This window comes from Ixodes scapularis, unplaced genomic scaffold, assembly GCF_016920785.2.
Source record: "Ixodes scapularis isolate PalLabHiFi unplaced genomic scaffold, ASM1692078v2 PGA_scaffold10__122_contigs__length_95168666, whole genome shotgun sequence".
Taxonomy (NCBI): Eukaryota; Metazoa; Arthropoda; class Arachnida; order Ixodida; family Ixodidae; genus Ixodes; species Ixodes scapularis.
The window spans coordinates 18174435-18191453 of NW_024609836.1; the positions used below are offsets into that span (position 1 = coordinate 18174435).

General features: G+C 49.8%; 1 protein-coding gene across 1 annotated transcript in view; it reads left to right on the plus strand.

Moving 5' to 3' along the window:
- The first annotated feature begins 23 nt into the window (after nucleotides 1-23).
- The window catches only part of LOC8042354, a 484035-nt gene continuing 467039 nt past the window's right edge, over nucleotides 24-17019 (plus strand). The window contains exon 1 of the mRNA XM_042287475.1: nucleotides 24-144. The gene's annotated coding sequence lies outside the window, so the exon portion shown is untranslated. The remainder of the gene's footprint in view (nucleotides 145-17019) is intronic.

Genomic DNA, 17019 nt, shown 5'->3' on the forward strand with positions numbered 1-17019 from the left:
TTGAGAGTATTCGCGTTCTTGTCGCTGGCCCCCTCTGGTGCGAAAATGAGTCAGTTGCACATGGCGGCTTTTCAGTGAGTGTCGTCGGATCAATATTGTTCTTTCGGTGTGATCGTCCCGGATACAACCAGCCTGCAAACATAGGTATGTGACACAACTCAAAAACGTTCCCTTCGAAACTAAATGCACGCGGAGGTCGTCGACTTACGTTCTTTCATCATATGGCTCGAGGTTAGTGACATGTCAGCCGCTTAGGCTTTGTTACTCGTTGCAGACGCGTTAAAATCGGCCGCCGATTGTCCCCGATGCTTCCCGATCAAAGCTTTGCCGAATATCGCTTGACCGAGTTTTCGTCGCTCGAAATTAAAGCGTAGGCTTCGCCTGTCACGAAGGTTCCATCGCAAGCAGCGCTCGTCGTTTCCGTGAAGCGTTCGCTTGTATTTTAAATACCGAGTGGAAGCGATGTTCCGTGTAATTTCGATCGCGTTCGATATCGAGTCACTCTTTCGAGCTGTGTGCGCCTTGTCAAGGTCAGTAGACCAGCCGGGCTCTGCTGTGACTCCGAGTCGTACCTCCGGCGATTGCGGGCACCAAGTGCTCTGGCACGCTAATTCCGTTGCGTGACGGACCGCCGTGAGGAAGTGCTCGACGACATCTCATCACTGCCGAGGAAATGCGAGTCGCAGCGTGCGGCGATTGACTTAGGACCGGCGGGCGACACAATTAGCCGCTGACCCGACCGTTGCAGATTGGGATTGGGCCGGCTTCTTATTTTTTCGAGTCGTTTCTTGCGCGCTTCCAACTGCGTTGACCTACTCCGACGAGCCAAACAGAATCGTGCGCTTTTCAGGTGGTCTGTGTTAACTCCTGTTCCGCCGACCGCATCAGGATTTCCTCGGCAGAACTGCGAGCCTCTTTTGCGCGAGAAAGAGGCAGCATCGATCAAAAGTTGGACGCTGTTTGTGTGGGCCTGCCGGTAGTCCTTATTTCCCTCTCCGAAAGCCCCGCGAATTGTGCTCTCTGTTACCTAACAGGCGTGCATGTTATTTGTTTCCTCGGAGCTCTTTTTCTTTTGTTTGTCGTGGATAGGTGAGGAGGGGGCTGCACTTCCTCACGCATGTGTTTCGTTGCCCCCGGGATTCTGAATGCGGCCGGCGGAATTCGGCATTGAGCGTTTTCGCTTCTTTTCCACCAAGGTCAACGGAACGCGGCGACCGTTGGGAGAGGAAAACGAAAAAGCCCGCAGAATGATAACGGCACGTCCTTTATTTTCTCGGTGTATGTTCCCGCCGTGATCCGCATACGAAGAGAAGTGTCACCTGCTCCTAGACTGAAAGTGAATATGACTGTTAGCCGCTGTGAATCGTAACGGCAACAAGAAACCATGTGGAGCGTAGTACAAGGTGCAAAGGCGGCGGCCTGAGCCGATCGAAATGTTTCGTCTGCTCTCGCAGCCCCAACCAATGAACGAGCGAGCTCATGCGATGATGATAATGGCGGACAGGCATCATGATGATGTTTACCTTTGGCGCCACTTGCGCATCCTAAAATAGGCAGGCTCAGTGTGATAAGCTGGGATCGCAGTTCCCGTTGTGGAATTTTAAATTGCCGAGACAAAACGCACCCATCTATCCGCTCATACCCATACGGAAACTGTACTGCTCACCAGGCCCCCTAGTGTTGACAAATTCAAAGATCTCGTGCGTAATCACCAGTAGCCTAACCTTTCATTGCATTTGTAAATATCTCATCCCTGTATATATTTTTTTCCTCGTGTCATTTCACCTGTTAACCCATAGCCGAGGATTCGGTGAGCATATCCTGAACGGGCTTCAGCCTTTTGATTGCCTCAGGCTCTCGGCCTTACGGAAGTTTGAGGCAATAAAATCATTTGAACCTTTTATATTCTCTATCTAAGAAAAGACAGTCGATGCAACGGCGATCATTGCAACGATGAAAAGGTAGAAATGCAGGCAACCTGACGCATGACTTCCGTGCTTCACAACCCGGTACAAGGATGAAAAAAAGAAAACATACACACCGTTTTATTGAGATGTGTGTGTGTGTGTGTTTTTTTTTTCTCGATTAGAAATATAAAAGTTACTGACACATTTGGCCGTTACATCTGCATTGCTTTCCTGGCATGTCTAGCAATAATTATTTCTTCTTGGTTGAATTAACTTAGGACGTTGAATTTCATTCAATTTCCGCTACCACCTGGGTGATCAATCATCATGGTGCATACTTCCCTGATCAGGATCTCACTCAGTTTATCCGGTTAATCAGAGACAGTGATGGAAGTGCTGCGCCAGAAGGCCTATTTCGCTAAGTATCACGCCACACCTTCGCCAAGCTAGGCTTAAAGAATGCAAACAGTTAACATATTTTAACATCCGTCGATTTTGTTATTCGGAGAAGGAGGAAATAAAACTAGCGCAAATATGTGTTTCACAGCGACCCTACTCACCATATTGTGTCACCTAGGTCAGATCACAGTCCAATTCTCGAACAGATAGAATCACGACCAGACATACTGAAAGCGCAAGCCATGGGACATGCGCTGTGCTCGCTTGATTTAGCCAATCAGACAACACGTAGAGGAAGGTGTCGAGTGCTCAAGCTGTTTGATTGGTCCCATTGGCTCGTATTGTCGGCTGCGTTTTGATCGTCTGCTGAGCTAGCCGACTGATCGCCGACGTCGTCTGAATTTCCAAACCGTGTCAGTCGCTGACAGGAACTAAAAGTCGTGAGAAAACTCTGGAAACTGTTGGACGGCGGCTACTGTAGTAAGACAAAAACAGGGTCTTGTATGCCTGATGAGATCACTTGGTTATCATGTCCACCATATATATGCCTTTGTGCCGTGACTACAGTGCGCTTACTGTCTGGCGTTTGCGCCGCTCGCTTCAACCTTCGCCGCCCCTCACCAACGCGCACGCGTCGGGCTTCGCCGCTTTGCACCGGAGTGCTAAGAGCAGCGGCTGGCATGGGAAAGCGCGATAGGCACTGAAATGATGCTCAGGATTATTGCGAGTCGGCCCTCTTTGATCTTGATTGTAGGTTTATCTTTAATTTTAAAAGCGCCGCCCCGAGAAAGAAAAATAGCCACCTCTGGTTGGAAACCAATCCCCGTTGAAACTCTGGCTCAAACGCGGATTGGTTTTTCTGTTCTTCTCGCGTAAATTGATACGTTTGGGTCAAATGATTGTGATATTCATATTCACAGGACGAAAATACTCTAAATTCACCTCTGACGCGATTTTTTTTAATCACTGTTTTTTTTATTTTTTTAGTTTTTGAGGTTGTTTTTGCAGTTCATGACACTGAAGTCTCGAGTTTGGTAGGTTCCAAAAAACTTGGGAAAGCCCCCCCCCCCCCCCCCCTCTTTCCCAAGTTTTTTGGAACCTACCAAATTCGAGACTCCAGTGTCATGAATTGCACAAACCAAAATCAAATGTGGGGGCGCATTAGCGGATGTGCTGAATTTTTCTGGCCTTTTAGAGAAAAATATAGTTACAGGCTAAATAAACTACCGAGCGTAAAGGGGGCAGGGGAGAGGCGTTTTCCCAACTGAAGTGTTGCGCTATAATTCATTTTGCGACCATTCTTTTTACTACCCACTGTAAATGGAACCTCCTCTGACCAGAGTCTTATTTCTTAAAGAAAGCTCAGTGTTCTGTTTGCTCCCTATTTATTATTATTAAAAAAGGTAATAGAAAACACGTTCCAGTATCAAAGAGGAACCCACAATCATTACCGTAGATATACTCATAAAACGATGCAATGTTTTCTGTGTTTTTTTTTTTTTTTTTTTTTCATTTTTAAGTGATGTACTAACAGATGTTATGCTCGAAAAGCGTCAGTGTCTGCTCAAAACTAATATTTTGCTGAGGTGAGTTTGACTAGCGTATGCCGCTTCCATCTATGTTGGAAATTTCAGCCGTGGTACAAAGTTCAGGTTGTCGGAGGAACAAGCGATGCTTTTGGCGTTTGAAATGTGTACGTCTTGATAACATACCTGAACTGCACCTACTTGTATGCTAATTTCCTACACATACCTAAAACGCTCCTACATATATGTTAATTTTCTGCATAAAGAGGTGAATTTGTAATGCTCCGCGAAGACCCGGACTTTTTTTTTACTACAGTTCTTGAATTGAAAACGAGTGTAGACGATTTCGACACCGACGATGCGTTTTTCCCCTCTTTTTCTCTCTCCCTCCTTTACTCTTTTTTCCCCTCGGTGTCATGTTTTTTGTTTTTTCTTAATCCAATGTCGGGGTATAAACGGAGCAAAAAGATACTAAATAAAATAAATGTATATAAAAAAGTCGCCGGTTCTAGTTGACTGCTACAAGTCGTCGTCGAAATAAACGGCCCAAGATAGTTGGGGGGTGAGGGGTAGTCCTCGCTTTCTTTGGGGCGCGAAAGCGAGCAGACGCCTCGGCAGACGACGGAGCGACCCTTTCGTCATGTGCAGCGGCGCTGAACGCAGTCGGCCGGATATCAGACTTTGTAATGCTGCGCCGGGGATGGGCGGACGACGCGACGGAATCGACGGACCCGCAGACTCTCGTGCCCGCCGCACTGCTCGATGCGCTCTCCTGCCCACGCTGTGGGCGGCTTGCCGCTGCACGAGCTGGCAACTCGGCCCCTTCCCCAGAGGGGTCGAGGCTCGTTACGCGAGGCGAAGAGGCTTCTTTTTTTTTTTTTTTTTTCTCGAAATATGTTTTGACTCTGGACCGATTTTGGTTTGTGGAATGGCGGCGTTGTACTTACTCTCCTTCGAGCTACGCTGTTCACCGGGGTTTGAACCGTAGTGCTGCTTAGTTGCCAACAATCGTCAAGCTGTTAAGCGCAGCTTTTTTTCCACAGCTGTATTTTTCCAAGGTGGAAATCAACACATTTAAAAGCGCATGGGGAGTCGGACTCTGTAAAGCTTTCGAAGCTATCATTTGGATATCCCGAGGGTACTGTAATTGCGCCTCGCAGTCGATTAATTTTTGACGGCAAACCTCATTGATTGTCGTCCTCGCGATCCGTACGAGACCTCTCTGGCCTAGCGCGCTATTGTACCGGGTGTAGACGGCACTCTGCTTCTACGGGCGCATCATCCCGTTGTGGCCTGGGCGTAAGAGCTCGTAACAGCTAAGGCTGGAGCCGAGTGCGGAAGGCTGGTACGGGATGCGCGGCAACGGAGTCCCCATCACGGCTGCTCCGCCATGCGCGGAGAATCGGGGCCACGGGGCTCTGCCCTCCCGGCGGCGTGCCGTCATATCTGATCTTGACGCGACTGAGATATATGGTGCGCCGCCATGTCGCGCGAGCCACAGACCTTGGGACGGAAGATGGAAAGCTCGGACGGAGTTCCGCAGCGTTGGCACGTGCATCGCACGTGCGCTCTGGGGACGGGGCCGCGACCAGAATGGTCGGTAATGGCTGTGTGCCGTTCCCCCCTTGGGCTTTTTTTTTTTTTTTTTTTTTTTTGCATTTTGCATTTTGCGCGGATGTGCGCTTGTTCTTTGAGCCCGCGATATCGGCCGAGGTGTTCTAAATCTGGATTCCCTCGGGGAATTCGTTGGAGACCCGTGACTGCAGCTGCCATCTACCGTAGCTGGGGGACCTGGGAGCGGTTATCTCGCGACGCGTTCCGACAAACGCCTTAGGTCTGGGCCCTTCTTTCCCCTTTTTCCCTCCTTTCTATGCGGGCAGAAACCGAGGGAGAGCAGGAGAACGCTAAGCTCTCTTGGTATGATGAGTGGGGAGGCGTAAAGCCAGCTTTGTCGCCACTGCGCTTGTCGAAGTGAAGACAAGGGCTTTAGGTCGACCCACTAATCATCCGAACGTGAGCTCGGCGTTCTCCTGCTCTCCCTCAATGTCCGCCCAAATATCCTGTCCCTCGAAGTCGACACGAAGCCACGAAGCCAACGCCCCAGTCGCGGCTGTGTTCGGCTTGGTAGCGCAGATGGACAGTCTCTGCCAGCTTCGAGAGGTGGCGATTTTCTCCGCGAATCTCGCAGTGCCACAAGGCCCGTCTGGGACAGGACAAGCGGGTGTTCAGTGACCGTCCTTGCCTGACGATGTCTCTTTGAACCGCACGACTGTCACTGTAAAGACCGGTTCAGACACTTGCGTTTCAGTGCGTTTGACCGCGTTGCGATCGAGAGCCGAAAGCGAATCACCGGCACATCTGTGCTTCGTATGAAACGTGGAATCCAGTTCAAGGAGTAATCTTGGCACGCGATAGAAGCAGCAGGGATGTCCTGGTTTCTCGCAGCCGCAACGCAGTCAAACGCAACTGTCTGAACCAGGCTTAAGAATGCTGTAATCGCGCGGAAACGCTTTTTTTTTTTTTATTGACCGATTTGATCTATCAGCAGCCCGATTGGCCAGTGGATGGATGCGGCTGACCTTCATTCACGCGGGCCAATCGGCGAATCAGCTCGTGCTCTTGGGACACATGCCACGCGCGAAGGATCGCCAACTGATTCGCCGTCAACCATGAAGATTCCTTAGCTGAATGTACATTTTGATCGTGTCATTGGGGCGTATTCCTTTTGAACTCTCTAAATTCGGAACCGCGTGTTAGGTGCGCTTAATGTGTATGCACCCGAAGGGGGAAAGAAAGAGTTGTCCCTTGGTCGTGCCTGACAAAATCGCCAGACGTGTTTGAGTCTCGATGCAATCGTACTCGTATTGCGGCATCGAACGCCATAGGGTCGCACCATCGCCAGTCAGTGGGAGACCTGCTGTGCATGCTGTTGTCTCGAAAGTTAACTGCTATGGGTTCATCTTGAAAGAAGTGATCGGGTAGTCAGCGCTTGCACCGTCCACTCCTTTCCTCCGTCCGCGTAACATTGGCCCTGTTTTAAAATGTACCGTTCTCTCAATCGTATTAGTTTTGCGTCTCACGCTTTCACGTGAAACGTCTACAGCGGATTGCATTACTCGTTCCATCGGCCTAGGCCGGTGATGGTCTACGCTGCTGGTAATCTCCGCTTTCGCTAAGCCGTGTCCTAGCTGCGTCCGCGCGTCTGCCCAGAGTTTCCGAGCCCTGTTATACTTGGGCGACCCGCGATGCCAGTATCTGTCGGGCTCGTTGAACTCTCCATTTTCTTGCGAGTACCTCGACGTAGATGTAGGGGGCGTGTGCATCTCTGCATTCTCCTTCGAGGGTCCGTGGGCAAGCCTGAGCAAAAGCAAGTCGGAGGAGCGGGTGGGAACAAACAGACACGCGCCGCCTCAGCCTTCCGCGTGTATTGCGAGTTCCATCACGCGTGAATTCACTCGTTGAAGAGCCGAGAAGTCACGTTCTTGTGAGATTTTGCGCCTTGTTGCGCGGCGTTGCTCGCCGCGCGACTGACAAGAGCGCGGAGGACTTCCGTCGCGGCGCTGGACCGATAAATTGGCCGCGATCTGGAAGATGGGAGGCCGAACGGCACAGCTCACTCGCCCGGAAGGCTTTTGTTTCCCAAGTCGGAGGATTAGCGCGCTACTGTTGGGAGAAAGGAGGCTGTTAGGAAGCTTGGATCGGCAACGAGATCCTTCGCTGGCTCTCTCTCGGGGTTTAGATCCCTGGATAGCCGATCCGGGGGTCTAAATCGTAGCGCTGAAACGCTGCGATATATTTCTTCTTATCCCGTGTGCCCATCGATGAGTTTCGTCTCCGAAGATAGAATATAATAACGTTTTGATCTCCACTTCTTTCAGTTGCCTATCTCACTTCTAATTGAATACGGTCGCGTTGTGTCTTGACGTTTGTTTCGTTCGGTTGCTTGTGCATCGTTAAGTAGCGTAAGTTTACATCGTGGTTATATAAATAAATGTACTCTATGTCATACTTGTTTCATTCCATTAATTGCGTTATATCAAAATATGATAGATTCGATAGTTGCGTTTAATCTCACGAGGTTCGGCACGTAGACTTTGTCATTGCTAAACCTTGCGGCCGTGTCGCATACACAGCGTATACATCGTTTTTTCTTATCAAATTTGGAGACGTCAGAAGTTGAATGCCCCTCGTAGAGTATCCTGTCGGCGGAAGCCTTCGCTTCATCTCCAGAGCCTGAACCTGCAGCCACTTGAAACCTGGCAGTTGTACTTCCTATAGGGACTCTCGACCTGGTGGCAAGCTTGCTCTGCTTTCTGAAAAGTCATTGTGCTGTTCATGCATTGCCATATAAGCAGCGACCACGGTTGTGCGGATGACGTTTCCGCATAATGGATACTCTCTAACTGCCCCTTTGTGGGCGGTTAGAGCCAAGTATCCTTTTAGAACGGCCGTTATGCAACCTGCACCTCTTGCCGCGGCACTAGCGCGCGATGATGCGGTATCCTGGTTAGCGCACCTGCACGGTTGCGCCCGTGTGTTTCTTGGCGGGGCTGCGGGATGTCGTCCTTGGTTGCGGCACGTGTTTCCGCGTACCGGCATTGGCAGTTCCGCGGATTGTTCAATGGGATAGCACTTGTTTCGAAATGCTATCGCGTTTCGACGTAGTCCGCAGCTGAGCAGCGCAGAAACAGCCCTTCCTTCGCAAGCTGCACAATAAATAGAGAATCATCAGAATGTTCTGGTTTCCCGTTTTAAGTCTCGCGCACGAATTTTTCGGGGAGGCAGGGTAGAATGGCATTGATACTGAAGCGTTAATCAACTTTATCATTATTTTTATTTTCTTATTTCCAGAAAAGTCCGACGGATGAAAGCCGATTCTCATGTAATACTTAGATCGACAAAAAAAAAAAAAAAAAGGCAGGAATTTATAGCGACAGTATGACGTTTACTCGCATTTTACTCGTCATATCTCGTATTGCGCAGGGAGTTTTTTGTATATCGTTTCCGCTGTCCCGCTACGTTCTCCTCCACCTACTACGAGATCCGGGACACTGCATGCGAGGCTAGAGCTGCGCATGTGCAGTAGTGGCGTCTTCGTTCCGGAGAGCGTAGTCAGAGGTGGAAAAACGGTCTGCGAAAGCTCCCTATAAATGGACGCACACGCCACGATAATCGTGTTCTTTGTATGCGATAAGCAGGCACGAATCGACCGAACGAAGTACTATGTTCCGAGTGCTGGGCACTCGTTACGTATGCGCCGCTGTTTGCTTCGTTGGGCCATCTTTGTCCGTTTTTCTTTCAGTTGGTCCGCTCATTGCGCACCTCTTGTTTGCCCGCCAAATGTGTGCTTGCTCAACTATAATGGCGGCGCTTGTTTTGGGCCACCTCGTGGCGCGTTCTCTGTGCTTCCCTCCGACGCTCCAAAGACGCATTGTGGAGCACTTGCTGGCCGTATTGTTCCCAGGCGTGGTAGGTGAGACCGTATGTTTTGTGGAGAGTAAGTGTCCGTCCGGGGCGTGGTTTTCACGAACGAGGAAGACCCGCGTGTATGGGTGGAGAAGCGCGCTTTCCGGTGCCGCGAAAGCAGCAGCTGGCCTGGCGGCGAGACGCCACTCGTTTGTTTTCAGGGTCGGGGCCCCTCGGCGGAGAGGGAAGCCCGTTCCAGCCGGCCGTGCGGGCCCGTGGCTTATTTGCACAAACCCCTCCTCCTCCCCCCGCGGCCGGGTGTGTTGCCCCGGCTCGCCTGATGGATGACGGTGCCCCGACGGGATGTCTTTGGCCTTCTCTGCTGCCACGCTCTGCCCGCGGGGTGGGCCCCCCTTTTATTGCTCGACTCATTCGGGACTCGTACGGGCACTGCGCCAAATATTACTCAGGAATCACTCTTTGATCGCACATGTTGGTGTCGTCACCAACTCGGTTTAGACGTCAGTAGGGCTTCGAGCCCCCGAAAAGATGCTCAATTTGGTTCATTATTCGGACGCTTTTTCTACGATGCATAAGCGCTGCACTTGTTTTGTTTATCCTCTTACTAAGTACGAGGTAGCGTCGTGCACATGATCAATTAACTGGTTAATGTAGACTCGAAAGTATAAAAAGAAAAAAAAAACGACATTGAACGAGCCACTCCATGGCTGGGAGCCTACTTTGCGCGTCGCTGTGTCCAACTGGATGGTAGCGGAAGGTTTGGGGATTTTTCGTGCGTGGTCTCTGGGCTCCGATGGGTGTCCGATGTGTGGTCCACTTTAGGCTGATGCGGGACATAGCTCGCACTTCCCGGGGCGGGCACTGGACGCAGAAGCCGCAGCAATAACTTTCGATTCGACGCGCGGCCACATTTCTCTCGCTCCCCAATGAAAAGGACCGAAGCCGATGGATGTCTGGGCGTCGGCGCCGATTCGGGCCGGGCCTCGCCGAGAACGCGGGGGTCTCTCATATTGTTCCTCGGCGTAAGGAACAGCCGCGGGTCGGCGGTGGGTGCTCGGAGAAAGAGCCGCGGGGAGCCTGCAGCGACCGCGCCCAGCAGCAGGGCCGGGCGCGACTCGCGGTGCCCCGCATCGCCCGCTCCACTTGTTCCTCCTGCGCTGACCCTGCCGTTTGTCGTCGGGCATCCGCTCTCCATTTCGGGGGTTTGTTCTTTCGATTAAGGCTCGAGGAAAAGCGCCGCTGATGGATGACCCAACTTGTTGGGACCGGAGCTGGTCGGCAATAAAGCACCGCAACGAATCGAGCCCTTTCTCTCTCCCCGCACTTCCCAGTGTTTCGCCCTCGATCGGTAGACATTCAGGATAGGGCACCAGATGGTCCAGCCACCGGCGCCCTGCATTCTCAAGGAGTTCTCATGTCTCTTTCTCGCTCTCTTTACTCTCGCGCTTTTCACGTGTTTTTTTTTTTTTTTTTACACGCCAGTGCTGTCGCCCCGTTCACTGTGAAGTAGTCATATTAAATCGGCGAAACAACAACAACAAAAAAAGGCAGCACAAATGAGGTTTGTTTTTCTTGAGTCATGTACCACCACGTGACTGCTTTAAACGTGGGCGGCGTCTGCAGGTACTCCGCGTTACAGGAAGAAACGAGCCGACATTTTTGTCGCGTACTTGGCAAGAGGCTGCTCGCGGCGATCGCGTGAAGCGCCATATTTGCTTATCAATTTGTGGGACTTTTTCTTTCTTTCGAGGCTTGTTTCCATCTTCCTTCTACAGCTCCATGTATGTGTGCAAATGTATGCCGATTCCCCGAATCTTTTTGAGCTGGAAATGCGGAGGACAGTGAGATTTTCAGAGCTCGACGTACGCCCTCGTTCGAGTGTCGCTGCTTCACGTAGACGTCGGCGTCATGGCAAAGCCGGCCGACCCATCCGGAGTTGCGATGTTTTGAGTTTCAAATTCCCCGCGTAGAATGAAGTTTGTGCCGGGATGAAAGATTTTAGATCGGGATTTTACTCATCGCATATCGTGTAGTCAGTCAAAGCCTGCTTCGCGGTACGCAAATTTGAAAATATAGCGGGCTTTTTCGTACTTCCTTTCCTTCGAAAGCTCTCCGCCTTTTCACTGTGATACATCCGTGGTACCCAGAGCCCCGAAGCACATCAGCCGGCCCTAGCTCAGGTACCGAGCTATGCGGGAATTTCAGGTATTGAAAAGGCGGATAGGCTAACAGCCTCTGTTGACGATACTTCGAAAACACCCGTCGGGCTGCCTCAAGAAGATTTAATACCAGTTCTCAAAAAAAGGAATTCATAACGCCTGGCAGCTAGATTGGGACGAAGAAATAGATAATGAGCTGAATGTCGTCAAACCACGTTTGGGGGTATGGGAGAATTTGCACCATAGAGACCGTCACCATGAAGTTTTAATGTGTCGTTTGAGAATTGGACATTCACGTGTAATCCATCGGCATCATCTTTGTGGTGAGGACACGCCAATCTGCGAGCATTGCGGTGAATTGGTAACTATATTGCACATTCTATGGCACTGCGAATTCTTTGATCAAGAACGTCAAGCTAGTTTCTTTTCACTTTCCGGAAATCTTGCATTTCATCCAGTCTTTTTGCTGGGAGATGAACTTTCAGTTCCTCTTGGTAACACACTTTAGATTTTCTTAACAAAACGGGCTACCAACAACCTGCACCAGTAATAGATGTTCTGCATAGGAATTCCTTCCCTTTGCTAAAGACTCTTTTAACCATTTCTTTGTTGCAGCATGGCCTATATTGCTTTTTGCGCCATTAAACACTTAATAATCAATCAATCACTGGGCCCCAGCTCACGGATTCGACGCGAGCACTTTGTCGCTCGGACGTATGCGCTCGTCAACAATCGATCCGTGGACGAATATTTGGATTCGCGTTCGTGGCCAATGAGTGCCGTGACGAATTGAAATGAGGGTAATGGTGCAGGCTAGCTGGTGAGCGATCATAATGATACTTGACACGTCGTTGTGTTGTCCTCTTTTCTCTTTGTTTTTGTTCCCTCTTTTCGGCGTTTATTCGCGGAGGGATAGTTTTGGTGGCGCCACCTCGCGGACGCCCTGCTGCGGCGGAGCTGGTAGGATGCGAGCAGTCGACGCTCTATGTCAAAGCACGGAGCTGACTATGTTAGTTCGCATCTATGCCAATTCAGAGCGGTTTATTTATTAAAGAAACGTTCGACGTTTTTGTGAGTGATCTTTCTAATGAATTACCACCTTCAAGTTGCTTCTATATATAAATGTATATATATTAACATGTTTAAACTCTAGTCTGGAGCTTCACATTACGGCTCGCGCAGTGTCCGTCTACTAGGGCTACTCACAACCTCCTTGACTCGTGCTTCTTTTTTTTTAATCTGGGGAGGTTGTTGTAGAAAAAGGTTTCGCATTCACCGGAGTAAATGACGTACTGTTTTCTTAACTGCACGCGCGCACAGTTGCGTTGCAAAGCGTCGCACACCTGTTTTAGCTACATTGAGCGTGCCGATACCCACGCTTCTATCCAAGTGTGACTCGACAGTTGCTGACGAGCAAATGCTCGTCACCAACTGACGCTTAGCTCCTCCCGCATCGAATAGGTGGCAAAGAAGTTTGTCAGATCGCGACTTCTGCTGGAAATAAAAGCAGAAATTTTCATAGATTCTTAAATTGTCGTTTATGCCCTGTAAATTAAAAAAAAATTGATTAATTTGTTCTATCAAAATTTTACTAAGAATTGGTTACAAATTTAACATCGCTCGCTGACAAGCACATCGTGCATTATACGCATTTGGGTCCGCTAAATTAAGCGTACAAACGGTAGTAATTCGTGGCAGGTGTATACCTTATTTTTTGAGACGCTGAAGTGTCACCGACTTACTAGATTTAAGACTTCGATTGCGAGGAGGTCTCGCACGTTTTGCGTCGACCGGATGAATATAAGCGGGGATTTAATTGAACCGACTCCGGACGTTAAATAAAACTGAAAGAATAAACATAGGCGCGGACAGAACAGCACGTCTTTCGAAAGGTGTGCTGTTCTGTCCGTCCCTATGTTTATTCTTTCAGTTTTATTTAACTTCACCAACGCGCTCACGTCGAACTATGACTCCGGAAGCCAGCCAAAGACTTCTTCCCGCCAGTTATTTAGAGGAAATCATTGTCTGCTAATTTACAAAAAAAAAAAAAAAAGAATTAGAACTAATAAGACGAGCACTTGCAGAACACAATGGAACCAACAGGATGCACGGAGTCGCTTTCACTGAAGTCATTACTACACACGCGAGAGGTTCTTGAATTTGGATTTTCAGTTTGATGAAACATTCCTTTCTCAATTTTATTTTTCCCAAATCCTAAAAAAAAAAAAAAAAAAAAAGAAACACATATTTGCTGTGGTAGATATTGCAGTGGGGGTACAGCACTGCGTGTTCTATTTTAATCACCCAGCTTCTTGTACTGGGATATATATATATATATAACATCACACCACAATCTAGCGCTTGGACACCTCGGCGTCAAAAATGTTTGTTAGCACGTCTGCACTTTCTACGGTTTCGAGCTCCGGTGAAATGTCCTACTACAAGTATCACTTCATTAAATAAACACCTCGCGTAGAACCGGCTTTGCCGCGCGTTACCTAAACAGTGCATGAAGCGAGCTGACGAGCCGAGGGATCCAAGATCTGCGCGGTCTGTCCCAGTCCGTCCTACCCGTGACGTCACAAACGATGATGATGATAGCTGAGTAGCGCCCCCTGTAGTTCGCGCACGCCGCCAATAAGTATGACGTCTTCATTTCGCCTCCCGGATCACGAATATCAAGGTGATTTCTCGATTTGGTGCACTTAGGCGGCAGAAAGTCATTTCCAAAGTACCGCCGAAGCCCCTCCTTCCCGGAGCGTTACATCATAAAAGGATTCCTCGGAATCTCCGCTCTGGCGCATCTTCAACGCCTATCAGAGCTATGCACGCGCACCCTTGCCATTTTCAAGAAAAGGTCAGAAAAAGACGCCACGACTGGTGCCAGTGCGGGGGAATATACCTGGCAACGCTTGCAATTGCACGAGCCGCCCACACGAGCGACACGTGCTTGGCGGCCCAAAGATAATCTTATAAGATAACGACTTTTCGCTTTTTTTTTTGTTTTGTAACGTTTTCTCATGTTTAGTTACATGTTCGGGGAAAACGAATATGACATTCAGGTTCACGGGATAAAATTACTCTAGAATTAACCTCTAACTTGTATTCTTCAAGTCCCTCTTCAGCTTCCCTTTAAAGGGAAGCTGAAAACTCGCTCTCAACGCGACGGAAAGGAGGGGATTCAGCGCTTTTTTGAAAGCGCTGCTCTTGGCGCATCAGTCTGAAAGATATTTTTGATATTCGTAATCCTGGAGGCCAAATAAAGACGGTCGAAATGCTTTTCCTCAAATACAGAACTGCCTACGGTTTTACAGTAACCACTTACCAACTACCGGCCAATTTTTTTTTGTTTATTTACACATTTGCAACCGAGTACGAACAAGACCGCTTTTTAAAGACCCGTTCACACTCTTGCGACCTCTTAATTTAAAACTGGGTTCCTTAAAACCTCCTACGAGAGGACACACTGTCGCCATCTAATGGATAGCGGCGGTCCGACATATTTTATATTTCTCTCGCGCATTATCCTTTCTTTCTTGTCTCGAAAAACTTTTGTCAACGTTATAAACGAGCCTTTCTTATAGGTATTACGCACATTTGACCTCGGAAATCCCACAAAACCTTCGCTCTTGTGAAATGCAGTTCCAGGGTCACCGCATAGACGGCGCCAGCGTGCCAATGTGTTCTCTCGTCCTAAGAAATCTTAAGAGGTTTTCACAAGTCTCGTTTTTCTCGGTCGTACTTGGTTGCAAGAGTGTGAAGGGGCCTTTAGCCTCTTGCGACGGCGTAAGACCAGAGTCGTCGCAAGAGGCTCAAAAACCGGTCTTGTCTCTCTCGGTCTTACTCGGTTGCAAGTGTGTGAATGGCGCTCCAGCTGCACCCCCGCAACCTTTTCCTGATGACGTGGCGATGACAACGCAGATATTCGAAATTTTGATGTATAATGAGCCGACAGAGGCACATCGTCATCGATAGAAAAGATGAAATCCTGAAAGAAATGGTAAACCGTAATTTGAATTAAAAAAAAAAAAAAAAAAACAATGCTGGAGATATAGGCGGGACACTGCAATCCCTACAACACTACTAGTAAGGCGATATCTCAAATGGACGGCCGTATTTTTGGAAAAGGAAGTCGAGATTGAACCAGGCCGACGAGGCGCGTGACGTCAAGATACCTAGTTTCCTCCTCTTTTCGCTTCGCTCCCTCAAAGCCGCGAGGCGGAGAAGACGCGAGGCCGTTCCCTCTCCTTCTCGGAGAAACATGACGTCAACATTCCTGCCAAATGCGCCTCTTTTTAAAAAAAAATACGGTCATCCGTTCGAGATATCGCTGTACGAGTGATGTTTTGGTGTTTGTAGCGTCCCGTTGCACGCTTTTGCCGCGTGTTTTGGGGAATCCAGATTTCGGTTCAGCATCCCTTTAAGATTTTGATGACCGTCGAAACACCGAAATTAAAGCGATTCAAAGCCCACCACGTTTGGTCCTTCGGGCAGTGAAACGAGGCGCGTGACTAACTCCCGGAGTCTCTTACGCGAGTCACGTTCCTCCGGGCCCTGGTTTCACTTTGTTCTTTTGACTTGTGAGCAAGTGCACGACTCGGCAGCGAACGGTGCTGTCTGGCGCCCTCATCCGGCGCGCGAAAAAGTAAAGATAGTTTCCGGTGTGCGAGAGAGAATTGCGGCGTCCGGGGTCGGCGACGAGGAGCTCCCGCCCACGCTTGGCTGGCCCCGTCAGGAGGGTCGGAAGGGTTTATTACAGCTCCAGGGACGAAAGGGTTTTCATCGGACGAGGGGCTTCGCGCCTCACCGGCGCTGCTGATACGCGTGCAGGCGCTGCGCGTCCGGGCTTCTCAGTTCTTTACTCCCTCGCGTCTGTTTCGGGTCCTGTCGCGGTCGATCTCGGAGCCAGAGCAACCGCTTTTGTTTTGGTCAACAAACTATCATTGTGGGGCCACTGACTGGGGGATAGTTTTTGCTGGTTAGTGACGTCACAATGCAGGCGAAGCGACGATCGGGTCTATTGTGTGCCTCCGCCGCTCAGAAGCTTCGTTTCTTCGTCGCGTTGGGACGTGAAGCCGTGTCGTGACCTGCGGACGGGGTCGAAGCCGCACGGGCCGCGAAGTGTCTAGTCTTCACGCGGTTGGGCGTACCAAGGGGCGAACTTAGATGGCCCGGATTGCGCGCTCTTCCAACGGGGAAGTGCGGGGTCGCAGGTGTGGACGCTGTCCATGCCCGCTGTGCACTTGACTAAGAGGCGGCTATCGGTGCCAGGGTCGTTCCCTTCGCCACTTACCGATCCAAGTCTGCAGTTCCGCGGGTCTCTTCGTGGCGACCCATCTGGTGCACGCAGTAAAAAGGGAAGATAATTGGGCTAGTTGGTAATTAAACACATAAACGGTATTAGCGCTCTTCTCTCTATACGTGTGCGCTAATATACCGTCGGCCTCTCACCTCCTGGCGTTGTTCGATTCGCCGTGTTCCGATGGTTGATTGACGACGAGAACGCAGCCGCTGTACCGGAAAAATTTGCTCCCAGCGCTTAAACAGAGTTCGACGTCACATTGTGGTAGTGGGAGGCGGGCAGCCATACTACGAGACTGC